The 18,151-nt window shown below is 36.3% G+C and overlaps 1 long non-coding RNA gene across 16 annotated transcripts in view; it reads right to left on the bottom strand.

Moving 5' to 3' along the window:
- Positions 1-5,099: 5,099 nt before the first annotated feature.
- The window catches only part of LOC126876333 (uncharacterized), a 38,813-nt gene continuing 25,761 nt past the window's right edge, over positions 5,100-18,151 (bottom strand). For 2 of the 16 annotated variants that reach the window (XR_007694097.1, XR_007694098.1), the window contains exons 2-8: positions 12,909-13,062; positions 11,925-12,070; positions 11,573-11,798; positions 11,277-11,501; positions 11,089-11,196; positions 8,207-9,035; positions 5,100-7,266 (exon numbers count right to left, since the gene is read on the bottom strand). This is a non-coding gene — a long non-coding RNA (uncharacterized LOC126876333). Of the gene's footprint in view, positions 7,267-7,493; positions 9,051-10,915; positions 10,958-11,088; positions 11,197-11,276; positions 11,502-11,572; positions 11,799-11,924; positions 12,071-12,174; positions 12,287-12,640; positions 12,818-12,908; positions 13,063-13,319; positions 13,455-13,668; positions 15,256-18,151 lie in introns of those variants that run through there. The other 14 variants (XR_007694091.1, XR_007694086.1, XR_007694092.1 and 11 more) reach the window with 14 other exon arrangements.

The following is an 18,151-nucleotide window of genomic DNA, read 5'->3' as shown; positions in this document are numbered from 1 at the left end:
TTATAACGTAATACGTCGTAACGTTTACTATATGACGTTATATCATATAACGTAATACGTTATAACGATATACCACATAACGTAATACGTTATACCGTTATACCACATAACGTAATACTTTATAACGTTATACCATATAACGTAATACGATATTACGTTATACTATATAACGTAATACGTCGTAACGTTTACTATATGACGTTATATCATATAACGTAATACGTTATAACGATATACCATATAACGTAATACGTTATAACGTTATACCATATAACGTAATACGTTATAACGATATACCATATAACGTAATACGTTATAACGTTATACCATATAACGTAATACGTTATAACGATATTCTATATAACGTAATACGTTATAACGTTATACCATATGACGTAATACGATATAACATTAAACCACATAACGTAATACGTTAAAGCATTATACGACATAACGTAATACGTTATAGAGTTATACCATATAACGTAATACGTTATACCGTTATACCATATAACGTAATACGTTATAACGTTATACCATATAACGTAATACGTTATAACGTTATACCATATGACGTAATACGTTATAAAGTTATACCATATAACGTAATACGTTATAACGTTGTACCATATGACGTAATACGTTATACCGTTATACCATATAACGTAATACGTTATGACGTTATACTATATAGCTTAATACGTTATAACATTATACCATATAACGTAATACGTCACAACGATATACCACATAACGTAATACGTCATAACTTTATACTATATGACGTTATATCATATAACGTAATACCATATAACGTAATACGTTATAACGTTATGAAATATAACGTAACACGTTATAACGTTATACCATATAACATAATACGTTATAACGTTATGCCATATAACGTAATACGTTATAACGTCATGCCATATAACGTAATACGTTATAACGTTATGCCTTGTAAGGTAATACGTCATAACGTTATACTATATAACGTAATACGTTATAACGTTATACCATATGACGTAATACGATATAACATTATACCATACGACGTTATACCATATAACGTAATACGTCATAACCTTGTACCATATGATGTTATACCATATATCGTAATACGTTACAACGTTATACCATATAACGTAATACGTTATAACGTTATACACTATAGCGTAATACGTTATAACGTTACACCATATAACGTAATACGTGATACCGTTATACCGTATAACATAACACGTTATAACGTTATGCCATATAACGTAACACGTTATAACGTTATACCATATAACATAATACGCTATAACGTTATGCCGTATAACGTAATACGTTATAACGTTATACCATATAACGTAATACGTTATAACGTTATACCATGTAACGTAATACATTATAACGTTATACCACATAACGTAATACGTTATGACGTTATACAATATAACGTAATACGTTATAACGTTATACCCTTCAACGTAATACGTTATAACGTTATACCGTACAACGTAACACGTTATAACGTTATACCATATAACGTAATACGTTATAACGTTATGCCATATAACGTAATATGTTATAACGTTATACTATATGACGTTATATCATATAACGTAATACGTTATAGCGTTATACCACATAACGTAATACGTTACAACGTTATACCATATAACGTAATACGATATTACGTTATACTATATAACGTAATACGTTATAACGTTATACCATATAACGTAATACATTATAACGTTATACCATATAACGTAATACGTTATGACGTTATATCATATAACGTAATACGTTATAACGTTGTACCACATAACGTAATACGTTATAACGTTATACCATATAACGTAATACGATATTACGTTATACCATATAACGTAATACGTTATAACGTTATACAATACAACGTAATACGTTATAACGTTATACCATATAACGTAATACGTTATAGCGTTATACCACATAACGTAATATGTTATAACGTTATACTATATGACGTTATATCATATAACGTAATACGTTATAGCGTTATACCACATAACGTAATACGTTACAACGTTATACCATATAACGTAATACGATATTACGTTATACTATATAACGTAATACGTTATAACGTTATACCATATAACGTAATACATTATAACGTTATACCATATAACGTAATACGTTATGACGTTATATCATATAACGTAATACGTTATAACGTTGTACCACATAACGTAATACATTATAACGTTATGCCATATAACGTAACACGTTATAACGTTATACCATATAACGTAATACGTTATAACGTTATGCCATATAACGTAATACGTTATAACGATATACCATATAACGTAACACGTTATAACGTTATACAATACAACGTAATACGTTATAATGTTATACCATATAACGTAATACGTTATAGCGTTATACCACATAACGTAATACGTTATAACGTTATACAATACAACGTAACACGTTATAACGATATTCGATATAACGTAATACGTTATAACGTTATGCCATATAACATAATACGTTATAACGTTATGCCATATAACGTAATACGTTATAACGTTATGCCTTATAACGTAATACGTCATAACGATATACCACATAACGTAATACGTTATAACGTTGTACCACATAACGTAATACATTATAACGTTATGCCATATAACGTAATACGATATTACGTTATACTATATAACGTAATACGTTATAACGTTATACCATATAACGTAATACGTACTAACGTTATACCATATAACCTAATACGTTATAATGATATACCAAATAACGTAATATGTTATAACGTAATACAATATAACGTAATACGTGATACCGTTATACCGTATAACATAACACGTTATAACGTTATGCCATATAACGTAACACGTTATAACGTTATACCATATAACATAATACGCTATAACGTTATGCCATATAACGTAATACGTTATGACGTTATACAATATAACGTAATACGTTATAACGTTATACCCTTCAACGTAATACGTTATAACGTTATACCATATAACGTAACACGTTATAACGTTATACCATATAACGTAATACGTTATAACGTTATGCCATATAACGTAATACGTTATAACGATATGCCATATAACGTAACACGTTATAACGTTATACAATACAACGTAATACGTTATAACGTTATACCATATAACGTAATACGTTATAGCGTTATACCACATAACGTAATACGTTATAACGTTATACAATACAACGTAATACGTTATAACGTTATACCATATAACGTAATACGTTATAGCGTTATACCACATAACGTAATATGTTATAACGTTATACTATATGACGTTATATCATATAACGTAATACGTTATAGCGTTATACCACATAACGTAATACGTTATAATGTTATACCATATAACGTAATACGATATTACGTTATACTATATAACGTAATACGTTATAACGTTATGCCATATAACGTAATACGTTATAACGTTATGCCTTGTAAGGTAATACGTCATAACGTTATACTATATAACGTAATACGTTATAACGTTATACCATATGACGTAATACGATATAACGTTATACCTTATAACGTAATACGTCGTAACGTTTACTATATGACGTTATATCATATAACGTAATACGTTATAACGATATACCATATAACGTAATACGTTATAACGTTATACCATATAACGTAATACGTTATAACGATATTCTATATAACGTAATACGTTATAACGTTATACCATATGACGTAATACGATATAACATTAAACCACATAACGTAATACGTTAAAGCATTATACGACATAACGTAATACGTTATAGAGTTATACCATATAACGTAATACGTTATACCGTTATACCATATAACGTAATACGTTATAACGTTATACCATATAACGTAATACGTTATAACGTTATACCATATGACGTAATACGTTATACCGTTATACCATATAACGTAATACGTTACAACGTTATATCGTATAACGTAATACGTTATAACGTTAATAAATAATTAATAATTAACGTAAATAAATCATTAATTCACTCACTACGAATTTATGGTATTGATTAAAGTCAATGAATGTAGAGTTACTGCCGATTAAGGGTACAACTGTTATAAATTAAGAACACAATTACATTGAATTAATGGGAAAATGTTGCTATAAATTATTGGTATAACTGTTAAAAATTAATGGTGTAATTGTTTTAGATTAATGGCTTAAATGTTATAAATTAATGGCTTAGAAGGTATAAATGAATAGCTTAAATGTTATAAATTAATAGTTTAAATGTATAAAATTACAGTTTAAATGTTGTATATTAATGGCTTGGATGTTGTAAATTAATAGCTTAAATGTTATAAATTAGTGGCTTAAATGTTATAAATTAATGGTTTAAATGTTATAAATTAATGGCTTAAATGTATAAAATAATAGTTCAAATATTGTAAATTAATGGCTAAGATGTTGTAAATTAATAGCCTAAATTTTATAAATTAATAACTTACATGTATAAAATAACAGTTCAAATGTTGTAAATTAATGGCTTAGATGTTGTAAATTAATAGCTTAAATGTTATAAATTAATAGCTTAAATATTATAAATTAATTTCTCAAGTATTGTAAATTAATGGCTTAGACGTTATAAATTACTAGTTACAATGTTGTTATTTGATATTTTTTTTTATTTACCTTATATTTAAATTCTTCTTGGATGTTCACTGTCCGGAATTTCAGGCACGAAAGAGCTCGCGCGCGACTTCCGCGTCCCTTATATATCTTGACAAGGTGTCGAGATGTCAATCAAACGTTAACGATCTCTTGACATAGCAAAGGACGGGTTTTCCATTATAACAAAATCAAATTGAACAATTTCTTAATTTTTATCGTAAATTGGCGCCTTCGACGATTTAATACGGTATCCATTTTTATCATTTTAATAGTTTCTACAAACTAAGACTAAATTCACACCTCCTTGATACTAGTTTTCGACTATCAATTAGTTTGAACAAAAAGGGAAAAGAGCCTAACGGCAGTCGATGACGTTACTGTGAAATATGTTAAGGTATTTAAATAATCAGCCAGATAAAATTCATATTAATCATTATATTATATTATCGATATTCGTTCATTTACTCGTGCTAATTACAAAATAAAATGTTCTCTTTTCTTGAATAACACCTACATCACCGTCTGCGATATTTAAATTTCTTATTTAATGCTTATTTAAAAGTCAGGTACCTTTTTAATTCCTCTCAAGTTAAACGAGTAAATTTACTCGTTATAGTTGTAACATAAAATGGCTATTTTCTTCAATACCACTTGCATCGCTGTACGCGATACAGATATTAATTATGTATCGAATAATATGTACCAATTGGCTGTAATCGCGGTTAGGTATTTCTTCGTTTGATCTATCAAGGGATCTATTAGGCTATTAGCGAAAGACTTATTGATTCCTCAAAGATGTATCTTAACTTAAATCTTAAAGATTAACTAAATGATTATATTTGATTAGTATTCGACAGTGTCTATCATATTCAGCCATCTTCTTTTATAATTGATACTGCTGGGATCAATTATTTTATAATAAATTGCAGATTATGCCACGGTATATTATAAGATATTTGTCTATAGCTCTTTTTTTCTAATTCATTGATTTTATTATTAGTCTCGTTGGTTTTTCCTGTGAGTATCTGCTGTACGTACATTTCCATTACGCTCAGATTTTTAACATCGTTGTACGAATATGCGCGTGTTCTAGCAATAAACATTGGTTTCGTTAAAATGAATGTAAGTAAACTTGGAATTATAATTGTAATTGACAACGATGACGATTAAGAGCGTGGTTACACTTAATCGTGTGCATGATATTATCAGAAATTGTGATTGTAATTAACAATAATTCAAACAAAATTCAAAGAATTGAAATACGATATATCACCTATTTATATGCTTCAACACCTTCTTTCTTTTTTTCTTCTACGTGGAGAAATCCTCATGGACACTCCGCTGCATTCTGGAGAATTAGTGGAGTAGTGCCAGACTCCTACTGACAAAAACTCCACGGTGGCCAACCTACACGTTTGGCAGCAGTGTCCGAGACCTCTTGGAAATTACTGCCGGTACACTCCCCGCGTCTTCTCGTTAGGCCTATCCTATGAACTAACTAACTAAATGTGGCGTTAGGGGAGACGATTGTCCCCCCCCCCCCAAAGTAGGCCTACCCAAATTTCAATTAAAAGTGAGTGTGTTAAGAAGTTATAAATACCCTGTTTCGAGGAAAGTTTTTTCTTTTTGGCGCAGAGCGCTTGTGACGCAGGAGAAGCCGCCAGTAACGAAAGGCTTAACCCGCCACGACACCCGATCGGGTCTGCGACGTGTGATTGTTTACGCCATGATGCATGTTCTCTTCCTCGGGCAGGATGAGTTCTTAAGCCACGTCGCCATCCACGTAGCCACTGACAAGTCAGTATTTACCAGCCCCACCGACTTGGAGGAGGAGTTGGCACTTGGCACTACTGGGCGTGAACAGTGCAATGATACCACTAGCACCTTTGGGACCCAACATGCCTAGGTATCCCTAATAACAGCGGAGATCAATATTTAGCCTCGAGAATTAAAAGTTCTAACTCCATTGGATTTGACAGGGTCCAGGATTAACACAGTGCAAATCAGCTGATGTGCGCTGTATAAAGCAGCCAATACGGAGTACAATGCGCATCGAACTGCCTCTGTATCCTGAGTAGTAGCGGAGATTCGTAGAATTCAATATTTACCCCTTGAGCATTAAAAATTCTAACTGCATCGGATTTGACAGGGAAAAGAGATGACATAGTGCAAACCGACTGATGTGCGCTGTGTAAAACAGCAAATGTGGAGTACAACGCGTATCGAATTGTCGAAATTTGTCCAATAGCAGCGGAGATTCGTAGAATTGAATATTTAGCCTTGAGCATTAAAAATTATAATTGCATCGGATTTGACAGGAAAAGAGTGGACATAGCGCAAACCAGATGATGTGCGTTGTATTTGGCATCAAACGTGGAGTATAACGAGCATCGAATTGTCTACATATCCTCAACGGAAGCGGAGATTCGTTCAATTACATATTTAATCTTCAATATTGATAGCTGTGGTTGCATTGGATTTTACTTATACTATATAACGTAATACGTTATTTCCATATTACGTAATACTATATAACGTAGTACGTTATAACGCTATACTTTATAACGTAATGCGTTATAGCGTTATACTATATGTCGGGTTTACATTAGAATTAGGGTTAGGGGCGTGAAGCGAATCTTCGTTTGGATTACACGTCGTCGTTGTGCAATAGAGAAGACATTGACTAGTGCAAATACGATTATTATAGAACCGGACAAGTAACCGTGGTAGTTAGGTACTCGAGAAACTAATGACAATGATCCTAAGTTCAATAACGAATCCGCAGTCGACGGGATGATAGATGAACGTACTCACGAAATCTAAGTCGGATGCGTAATATTCACTGGTTGTAAAGAGTTACTCCTTTCATCACTGAGATCGCGAGCGAGAATGCCTTTCCCGTCCCGATGATGCCACAGAGGAAAACTATAATGGGGTGTGTCTAAGGACACGAGATCATCGGATTCGTCGAGAAAAGCCTTCGTTCAGAAAGTAAGACAAATTGGCGTTGCTGCTAATTGGTCAATCTCCATATCGGTGGTTAGAAAAAGATGCTAGCCGCCCTCGATGGAAAGTTGCTAGTGGGAGACGCCGCTCGTCGAAAAATAGGTCTCCCCTATTTTCCCGTAGTTGGGACAATGACTGTTTGTTTGTTTGAAGGACTTTAGTTAATTAAATCTTAGGATTTATAACGGGTCCTCAGGCTAGCCGAACATGTACTGCGGAGACGCATCGACATCTGGTAATCATCTTACTCGAAGAATAGGGTCTGCGTGTGGCGAGCCACGGGACAGAAACCGTTGGAATGTTTACTGTCGCGTGTCGCCACGAATATTTCTTTTAAGGAGAGCTATAGAATTACTCCATACCTTTGTTAGACAAAGCGTTCATCCCGTGACCGCGGCTACGTTCGGCGACTGACTGTCGCCTCGAGCCCAAGCTCATTATCACAACTCTCGAACAATTACAATCGGATTGAATAACTACAATTGTTCAATTACAGACTCCGGTGTTCTTTCATCTCCGACATATATAACGTAATACTATATTACTGAATGTACTCTATTACGTGAAGGCTGCCAACTTAATACGCGGCGCTTCGTTCCGCAGTTCGTTTGCTTTCTTGACCAGCGACTTCTTCAGAAATCTCTGGTTGCGATTCCTACTGACGACTGGTTACGGGCAACTGCTGTGTTGATCCACTTGCCTCCCTTTCTATTCTTACCATATCCCCACTCCGCCTGTCTTAATATCCGTCCGCGATCATGGTAACGTTCGCCTTCTGCTCAGTATGTGAAGGAACGGCAAAACGTAATATGATATAACGTAATTCAATTTAACGGAATACGTTATAATGTAATGTATTATAACGTAATACTATATCTCGTAATCGTAATGGCAGTCGTCTACCCCGTTCAAGAACTCCTCGAACGCTGTCCATTCGCTGTTGGGCGACACATACACGGCCACTACCACCATTCCTGACCATTCGACCGCTGCGTATCCGTTGCCGCGCTCCAGAGGATCCCTGTGGGCGGACGATGCCGGCGCTGATGTCCAGGTGACAGCCGTCTGTATCTCCGGCGCAGTCCGGAGCGTCCAGGACTCTGTATGGCTCGGCCACCACCGCTAGGGCAACCGTGCTCTCCAGAATGGTTTGGAAAAGCAGGTCTTGACTGTCCCAGATTGTTCTGGAGGGTGCGTACCCTTAATCTTAATCACCTAAGTTCATGGCTTCAATCGCCGCTTCCTCCGCTCCAACCACCTTGCTCGCGGCTTTAGGAGTCAGGGATTTCCTGCGGCCATTCTTCCTTGTTACCGTTTTCTACCGCGGACCCATCGGTCGACGGTATGGTTCTGTACAAAGAGAAACTTAGAAACGAATTAATCGTCCTGCGTAATGTCTATCGTGATTGTGATGTATGTGAAACTTTCCAAAGTGTCTAATTAGTCGTCATTTGAAGTTGATTTTGAGTTGATAGGGCGAGCCTATAATTCAATGTTTCTCCTTGACAAAAAAAATTGTATTTTGATGTTACTAGCGGGTCCAGTCGTTGATACATGTTAATCGACGTTACGATCGAACCGGCCGCGGGTCATCGTCCGATAGATCTGTCGCGGCACTCGACAACAACTACCGCCACTAACTAATACCGGACAACGGTAGCGCAGTGGTTAGCGCCTTAGGTTACGAACGTTCGGGACTCGGATTCGAATCCCGGCGCCCGTAGTCCCATTTTTCTTCCACGCATCTAAATTAGAAAAATATAGCAGTACCCCAGCAGCGACATCTACAGCCAGCAGCTACATTTGCAGATGCTTCGATGAGAAATTATCCAAATGTTTTTCAATAGCTTTTCTACCCTTCCAACGTCATTTTTGCCGATTAAAAGTATAAAATCGTACACGAACGTACCATTTCTCCCTTCTTATTAAAATATTATACTATTGCATCATTAAAATATTGAAACGTTAAAATATAAAATTTCTTTCATCGAGGCATTAAGGTACAACCTGTTATCGTTCTTTTGTTAAGATCTCTTCGATAGAAAAAATGAAGCTTCTACATCTTTTATTTCATCGACAAAACGTTGTTTTAGTTGAATTGTTGAGGTTCTTTCGATCAAAATGATACCGAACATGAAAATAACCCCGAAAAGTTCGATTAGACGCATAGTTCGATTAGCTGCGTTGGAGATGGACTTCCTTCGGACATGACATTCTGAGATTGAATATGCGAGGCTTCTTTTCGCTCTAACATATACAACTTCCATCGTTTGCGAATTAGTCCAAGCTGATGCAGGCACCGCTACGAGGGTGTAATTAATTTCCAATTTCAATATCGTGTTATATCTCAGTTGCTTTCTGTGTTCCTTATTGTTACGTTCGATGTATATAGAACGTATAATCCCAAATCAGGTACTTGCCGTCAATTTGTAAACAGTGATTGTTAACAAATTTTAAAATATGATGTAGAAGAAAATGTTCATCACGTTAAAAATGAAAATTGCCGGACAAAATAGAAGAAAGGCCTCGATGTAACAATATAGATAATTGCATTGTAATGACAATTCTGCCCGAGCAGTCGAGGTAAACAGGCGCGAATAAATGTGCTCCAGTGTTAGTGCGATAAATAGTGAATTTAGGAGGTTAAAACGTTAACGAACACTGTCACATGGTAAAAGTTTCAAAATGCAACAACCAATACCGCCGCCAAACAAAAAAGGGTGACATATGTTTCATAAATGAAGCTACAAATACGTTAAGCAGAAAACAACCAATTAACAAAGAACAGGAAAGCCTATAAAAGAAATGGAAACGTTGCAAAAGCAGGAAGAAAACAGCTACAATAACGAACTATCCTATCAAGATGAAAACTGGAAGGTAGCAACAGCTCACAAAAGGCGTAAAATAATCCTAAATACAAGCGCTATAAAAATTACAGAAATGCACCAGTGGCTACAGGACATCCCACTCCGAAATTCTTTCAGCTCACTGATAAAAGACGGAGATACGAGTTCAGAGGAAGAAATGACAACACATATCGTTAAACCACCACCGATCTACATTCATGCTCAAATAACAGATACCCTTATTGAACTATTAAACAACACTGTCGGAAGAGAAAACTACAGTATAAAGGAATTAAAACTGGAACAAGTCAAAGTGCAAACAAATACTCCAAAAATCTTTCGAAAAGTGGCGCAAGTATTAAACATACCATACATCATACATACCAACTCAAAACAGAAAAGAACCACAAAGTAGTAATTAGAGACCTATACCCAAGAACAAACACCAAAAATATATGCAAAGAACTAACAAAAATCGGGCACCAAGTAAGAACAATAAATAATATAACCAGATACGATACAAAACAGTCATTGTCACTGTTTCTAATAGAACTCACGTGGCGTGGAGTCTGCTTTGTGTAGAGAGTCGCCGGACGTAACAAGCAGATATATTTACGAAGGCGTTACCGAAACCAAGATTTCAATATTTACGACAAAAATTAGGTCTGAAAAATAACAATGATGTTAAAAAGTAATCGTTTGTAAAGATTTCGAGTGTTAGGGAGGGTGTTGAAGTAATACTCACTTCTAGGAAAACTACATCTTCTCTAGCGTTTAGTTCTCTTAGTCCCCGATGCTATTGAGTATTGTTTAGCTCTAAATCAATTTGAAGGGCCTCTCAGTCTCATAGCCTTTTTTAGGAATATGCCATGCACAGATGGTGCAGCAGGGTATATATAGACCGGCCAGTTTTCGTAATTATATAAATACCCATAGACTCATGGCTTCGAAGCTCTGTTGTAATGTAACGCTGCCACAGTGTGGTTCTGGATTAGTATACACTGTACTTATACTTATGCTTATATTTATACTTATACTTACAGTTACACTTATACTTAAATATATTTCTGTTACACATTCATCACGCGTTCCTCGAAGAGATAACTTCAACAAAGGTGGTTGGAAAATTCTTCAGCTTGCTCTTCGTTGCTTCTGGCTCATGTGTTGTCCGTTAATCTGATTGCTGGGATTAGTTTAATTGGCTCCTTTATTTTGTTCGTGGCTTTCCATAGGAAATAGTTGGAATTCTCGTACGCAGAAAGTGAATCTATGAATTTTGAGAATTCGTTATTATTATGATCTTTTATTTTACTTTCTATTTCCTTTGCAAGTTTGTTTAGATGTTTTTTTGCTTTCACCTGCTCTATGTTTTTGTCATTTTGCTTTCGCTTACCTTTTTTCCTCTGATTTTGTCAAGAAAGTCTTGCGGAATTATTTTTGTTTGCCTGTTATTTGGTTCATAAGTAGTAGTTGCCAATGCTACTTCTATAATCTCTGTCAATGTACTGCCTGTTCGCAGTGGTGCATATACTGCTACGTCTGGAAGTAATTGCCGTTAGTTAGTATTGTAACGGTGGTTGCTTGAGTGTATTAATGATGGATTTGGCTATGTTGGTGTTAAGGGTGGCGATTAGGTTAGTTACTTGTGCATAACTTCGGCTACCAAAGGTGTTGGTGTTTCCATGATTAGAGTTCTATACATATTGTATTGTTTGCTGTTGGATCTGATTCCGTAATATCTACTCGCTGTATGTTCTGCTTCGAAGCGTGTAGCAGGAGGGTGTGAGGAAAAAGCAACACCATGTTAATGATCATGGAGATCAACTTTTATCTTAGATATATGATTATTATGATTATATTATTCTTATTTTATATCTAACTAATGTCTAATAAATGTTATATAAAATAAATATTTTTTCATTATTAAAATCCTTTGTAAACTCTATAATTATATTATAATTTAGCTTCCTCAATAAAGAATTTAATAACATTGAAAATTTTTAATCATGGGTAATATTTTAAATATGACACTATTTACGTATGTTATAGGTAATGTTAATAGTTACACAATTTTTTAATAAATTAAGAAAAAACTAAAAACAAACTTACTTTCCAATATATGCGTCAAATGTAAAAGCATTAAAGATATGTGTACATATTTAATTTGAAAATTGTGGTCTTGTTAAACTTGTTTGTTGGTAATAATAATGCATGTTTAATAATGGTTCATAATTAATATTCATTTAAACAATGCTTTCTGTAATAAATGGAGTATTGTAGATGTATCTGCTTGAAATAAATGGTGAGAAATTATAATAAATACATAATATAGTATTAGTTATTGAATAAGCTTACTGCTTTAGTTTATATTCTTTACCTTTAGTGCTTTCACCGAAGAATGGCGCCAAACACAAAACCCTAGCTACTCGATCGCAGTGTTCAATGGTGGCCGATTGGTAAAGTACATCTTGCGACATTAAGAACCTTATCTCCTTTACAGCAGTTAACAGACCTGTGTGTACAACTATGGCCTAGGGAAATTAACAGCGTAAAGTCATTAGTGTCTAATTTTATTAATGAAAACTTAAATACATTTTTTATGCTTATTATATATTTTTTTTAAATACTGTATGACTGGAATAATGTAATGCAAATACTTTGTTAAACATAATATATTAAAAATTGGATTTATATTCAATTACATTCTATTTTCCACCAAGAGTTACGCAATTAATTGCGAATTACTCTCTTCGTTTGGGATCGTTCGGATGATAATACATTTTCTTACCACTCTTTGACTTGTTTCTGCATCCCTTGGCTGAGTAATCAGGCATTTGAACTAACGTTCCAAACTTAAATGTTAATTCTGTATGTTCTCTATGATGACTGCAAAAATTTGTAATAAACACGAAGTATAAATCACCTTAAAGTAAAAACGGATAACACCATACAGATTTAATTACTAAGATGTGTGTAGCTCAAAATTTGATGTTAATTTAAAATTGTAATATAATTTATCGTTAAACTTTGCAAAAAAGTTGTATTTTCTTTTGAGGTTATCTTTAGCAATCTTATAAAAAGGTTATTCAACTATTATTTATATCTATTAATAAGAGCGACTTTTAATAATATCTTACTTTTTCTTATTATTCTTTATTTCCGTCGTTATATACACTCCAATACACGGTAAATATTATTACACTTTGTTTACAGACAACTTTGTAAACGTATACTTCATACATTTATATTTATACCAATCTATACATAACTGCTGCAGGAAGCGCTTTTATAAATGGCGGAACCAATCAGCGTTGAACGAATAGATTTGCCACACTGTCCCTGGACCAACTACACATCGCAGGGCTTAACTCTTCAGTTAGGTCTGTAACTGATTCCGAATTTGAAAAATCACCGTACGTGTAATCGATCCAATGATCGAATTAAACTGTCAAAATTTCCAATTAGTTGTGGAATAACAATAATTTTTTGGCCGTTATCTTTTCTGATTGAAGAAAACAGTTACAAAACGAAGTGTATTCATTGAAACTTTTATTGCATGCAATTTTGCATAAATAGAAAAGTTTTATTTTTTTAGGAGTAGAGTTTTAATTAAACAAAAATATTTATTTTGCTTTGATAAAATTAAAATTGAGTGTTATTAATGTCTTAAGACGAATATTAATGAAAGTAATCTGGGAAATACAATATATTACTGTAATATCGTGGAAATAAGGATAGAATTTTTTTTCCGATTACTTACAATTTATTAATATTAAATTGAATATACAAATATAAATTGGACAGAAAACGATGTTTATTTAACGGAAACTAAATGCAATACTCGTATCTATATCAAATAACTTTACAGTTATTTGACCACCCTCGTCACAACGAATCTAACACACACACACACACTCTCTCTCTCTAACAACTCTATCAATTCTCACGACTCTACTCTTCGACGACTCGATTACCTCTAACGACTCTACTCTTCGACGACTCAATTAGCTCTGATTCTCGCAACACGCACACTTTTCGACTCGCACACTCTGATCTTTCGGTCGTCCCGCCTTGGATAGCGAAACCGTCCTTCTTCTAACGTTGTCTATTGTTTCCCTCATACCTATGTAAGAACTACCAACTACGTGCCTTTAGTCACGCAGGCACTCTTAAATGTAAACGAACCACAGAAAGACGACGTACTCGGTTTTATCTATTTTCAACTGATTTCTAATTCGAACTACCTTACGATATTACATTACTCCTAAAACTAAGCTCTGAAATCTGAGCATATATATATATATCAGAGATGAAAGGACACCGGAGCCTCTCCTTTGGAATTTTGGGAAAGTCCCTTAACACTTTAATCTAGATTCTACCATAGCCGTAATTAAGCGATTGCCGCCATTCAATCCGATTGTATTTGTTCCAGATTTATGATAGTGAGCTTGGGCTCAGTTCGCTGTGGAGTGCCGAAGCGTGCAGACGTGTCTCTAGTGCCCAGCGTAGTCCGAAAACAACACGTGTCGCCCAACCGTCGAAAGAGAACACAGCTAAGTGTCCCTTACCCTTTAGGGAGAAGAAAATCCCACGCACCTAACCCCAACCCGAATACTAGCCTCACAGCCTCACGACTAGTTGTTCATTCCGAATTAACTAGCTCGATGATGGTCCAGCAACCGCGACCAGGCTCTCCGGAGCAGACTCGCAGCTACCCCGTGCTACCCCCCGTGGCAGAAGTGTAGCAGAACTCTCCGCACTAACGACGCTAATACTACAAAGAAAAGGAAAATAGAAACAGCAACGCAAATAAACACACACAACAGGTTCGCCGTATTGGAATCCTCAAACGACGCCATGGAAATCGTAGAACCGCCACCAAACCAACACTCGCAGAGAATCCCCCCTCCCCCACCAATATTTGTGGACGACGTCATTGACATACAGACAATGACCAAGTCCCTAGAGAGAGATATCAGCAAGGAGGAATATAACCTTAAGATAAGCAACAATAAAGTAAAAATACTGCCGACGAACCCAGAAGCTTACAGAAAACTCACCAAGACACTCAGGACCCTGAACGCCAACTTCCACACCTACCAACTCAAACAGGAAAGGCCTTTCCGGGTGGTCCTACGAAACATACAACACTCAGCAGACATAGACGAACTCAAATACGAACTCTCAAAACTCGGCCACGAAGTCATCAACGTAAGTAATATAAGGCATAGAGTCTCGAAAGACCCGTTATCCTTATTCTTCCTAGACATTAAATAAAAGCCGAACAATAAGGAAATCTACAACATCAGTCGCCTAATGAACGCGATAGTAAAGATCGAACCACCGCTCGTGAAAAAAGAAATAGTGCAATGCAAAAGGTGCCAAAGGTACGGTCATACGCAGAAATACTGCAACCATACTTTCCGCTGCGTTAAATGCGCAGGCACTCACTCCACTGACCAGTGCGCCAAATCACCGGAAACCCCAGCGAAATGCATCCACTGCCAAGGGGACCACCCTGCCAACTACAAAGGCTGCCCAGCATATAAAACACTATACACGAACAGGTATCCTAAGCTCAGAGCAAAAGAGGTATCCAACCAAACACCCAGCCCGCCGAAATTCACGACTACCCCAACCCCCTCAACCAACCAAACACCCAGTCCTACCAAATTCATCTCCACCTCAACCTCCTATGCCCAAGCAGTACAAGGCATCCAAAATAACCCGAACAGCCAAAGGAACCTTCCCCAAAACAGTGTCCCCAACCCACCTAACATAGACAACTCCTCAAGGCTTGAAAAGCTAATAGAGAAACAATCAGAGCAAATAAATCACTTGCTATCGCTACTAACACTCATCGTGGAAAAATTAGCACGCCTCGACTCAAAATAAAACCAAGGCGCATAGCACTCTGGAACGCCAACGGTCTAGCGCAACACAAACTTGAACTAGAACTCTTCTTAAAACACCAGCAAATCGACGTAATGCTCGTATCGGAAACCCACTTCACCGACAAGAGCTACCTGAAAATAAATGGTTACAAATTCTACCATACCCAACACCCCAGCGGAAAGGCCCACGGTGGCACCGGAATAATAATCAAAGCAAGTATTAAGCACTACGAACTTCCATCATTCCAGAAAGACTACCTCCAAGCAACAAACGTAGCAATAGAAGACTGTCATGGCTCAATCACCACCTCAGCAGTATACTGCCCTCCCAGACACTCCATCGCCAAAGAAGACTTTGATAACTTCCTGGACACCCTGGGCAATAGATTCATAGTTGGAGGAGACTATAACGCCAAGCACATCCAATGGGGCAGCAGACTGGTTACAGCAAGAGGCAAAAACCTCTTAAACAGCATAATAAACAACAACCTCAACTACCTCACCACATACGAACCCACATACTGGCCCACTGACAACAACAAAATACCCGACCTTCTCGACTTCTTCATAACTAAAAATATCCCATCAAGACACGTCCAGATCAACTCCTCGGCTGATCTCTCCTCTGATCATTCTCCCGTGATAGCAACAGTCAGTTCAACAATCATCGAGAATACACCTAATGGCTCCATTCACAACCAACACACCAAATGGCAGCTCTTCAGAGAAGTCTTTACACACTCAACCTCAGCCTTCACCCCACTAAAAACAAAGGAAGATATCGAAGCAGCCACGGAATACTTAAAGACGAGCATAATAAACGCAATCCGCCTCTCCACACCGACAAAGCCATCTAACAGCAAACAAGAATATCCCCAATACATACTAAAAAAAATAGCAGGAAAACGTAGACTAAGAAGAGTATGGCAGACCCATAGAACACCGGAGGACAAACGCAAACTTAACAACGCAACTAGAAAGCTATCCAGAACCTTAAGAAACTATAAAAACGACTGTTTCCATAAATATCTCGCCAACTTATCCCCCACAGCCGACGCCAACTACTCACTATGGAAGGCCTCTAGGAAACTCACACGCCCCCCACAAATAATCCCACCCATCCGCCGTCCGCAAGGTGGATGGGCGCGAAGCCCTATAGAAAAAGCGACCTGTTTGCTAAACACTTGTCAAAAGTATTCAAACCCCATTCCCCCAAAACCGCCGCGGACGTTACTGAATACCTGCACACCCCCTTCCAAATGTCCCCTCCTATCGAACCCTTCTCCTCTGCAGAGACTATAGAAACAATCAGTCGCCTAAACCCCAAGAAAGCAGCAGGACACGACCTAATAGGCAATAAAGCAATCAAGGAACTTCACACAAAAGGGATAGCACTCATCACATCGATTTTTAATGCCATCCTTCGCCTGGAACACTATCCTAAGGCCTGGAAAATCTCATTGATTACCCTCATCCCTAAACCCGGTAAACCGATATACGAAACCTGCTCCTATCGCCCAATCAGTCTTTTACCTACCCTGTCCAAACTATTCGAGAAGATGCTCACGAACCGACTCCTTCCAATCCTAGAGAACTTGAAAACACTCCCAGATCACTAATTCGGCTTCCGGAAACATCATTCTACAGTAGAGCAAATCCACCGCTTAACTCATACGATCAGCCAAACACTCGAAAAGAAAAAATATTGCTCAGCGGTTTTCCTAGA

The sequence above is a fragment of the Bombus huntii genome, unplaced genomic scaffold (genome assembly GCF_024542735.1).
Source record: "Bombus huntii isolate Logan2020A unplaced genomic scaffold, iyBomHunt1.1 ctg00000070.1, whole genome shotgun sequence".
Lineage (NCBI taxonomy): Eukaryota > Metazoa > Arthropoda > Insecta > Hymenoptera > Apidae > Bombus > Bombus huntii.
Note: the sequence above shows the minus strand (reverse complement) of the source record. Positions and strands in the feature narration are given on the sequence as shown.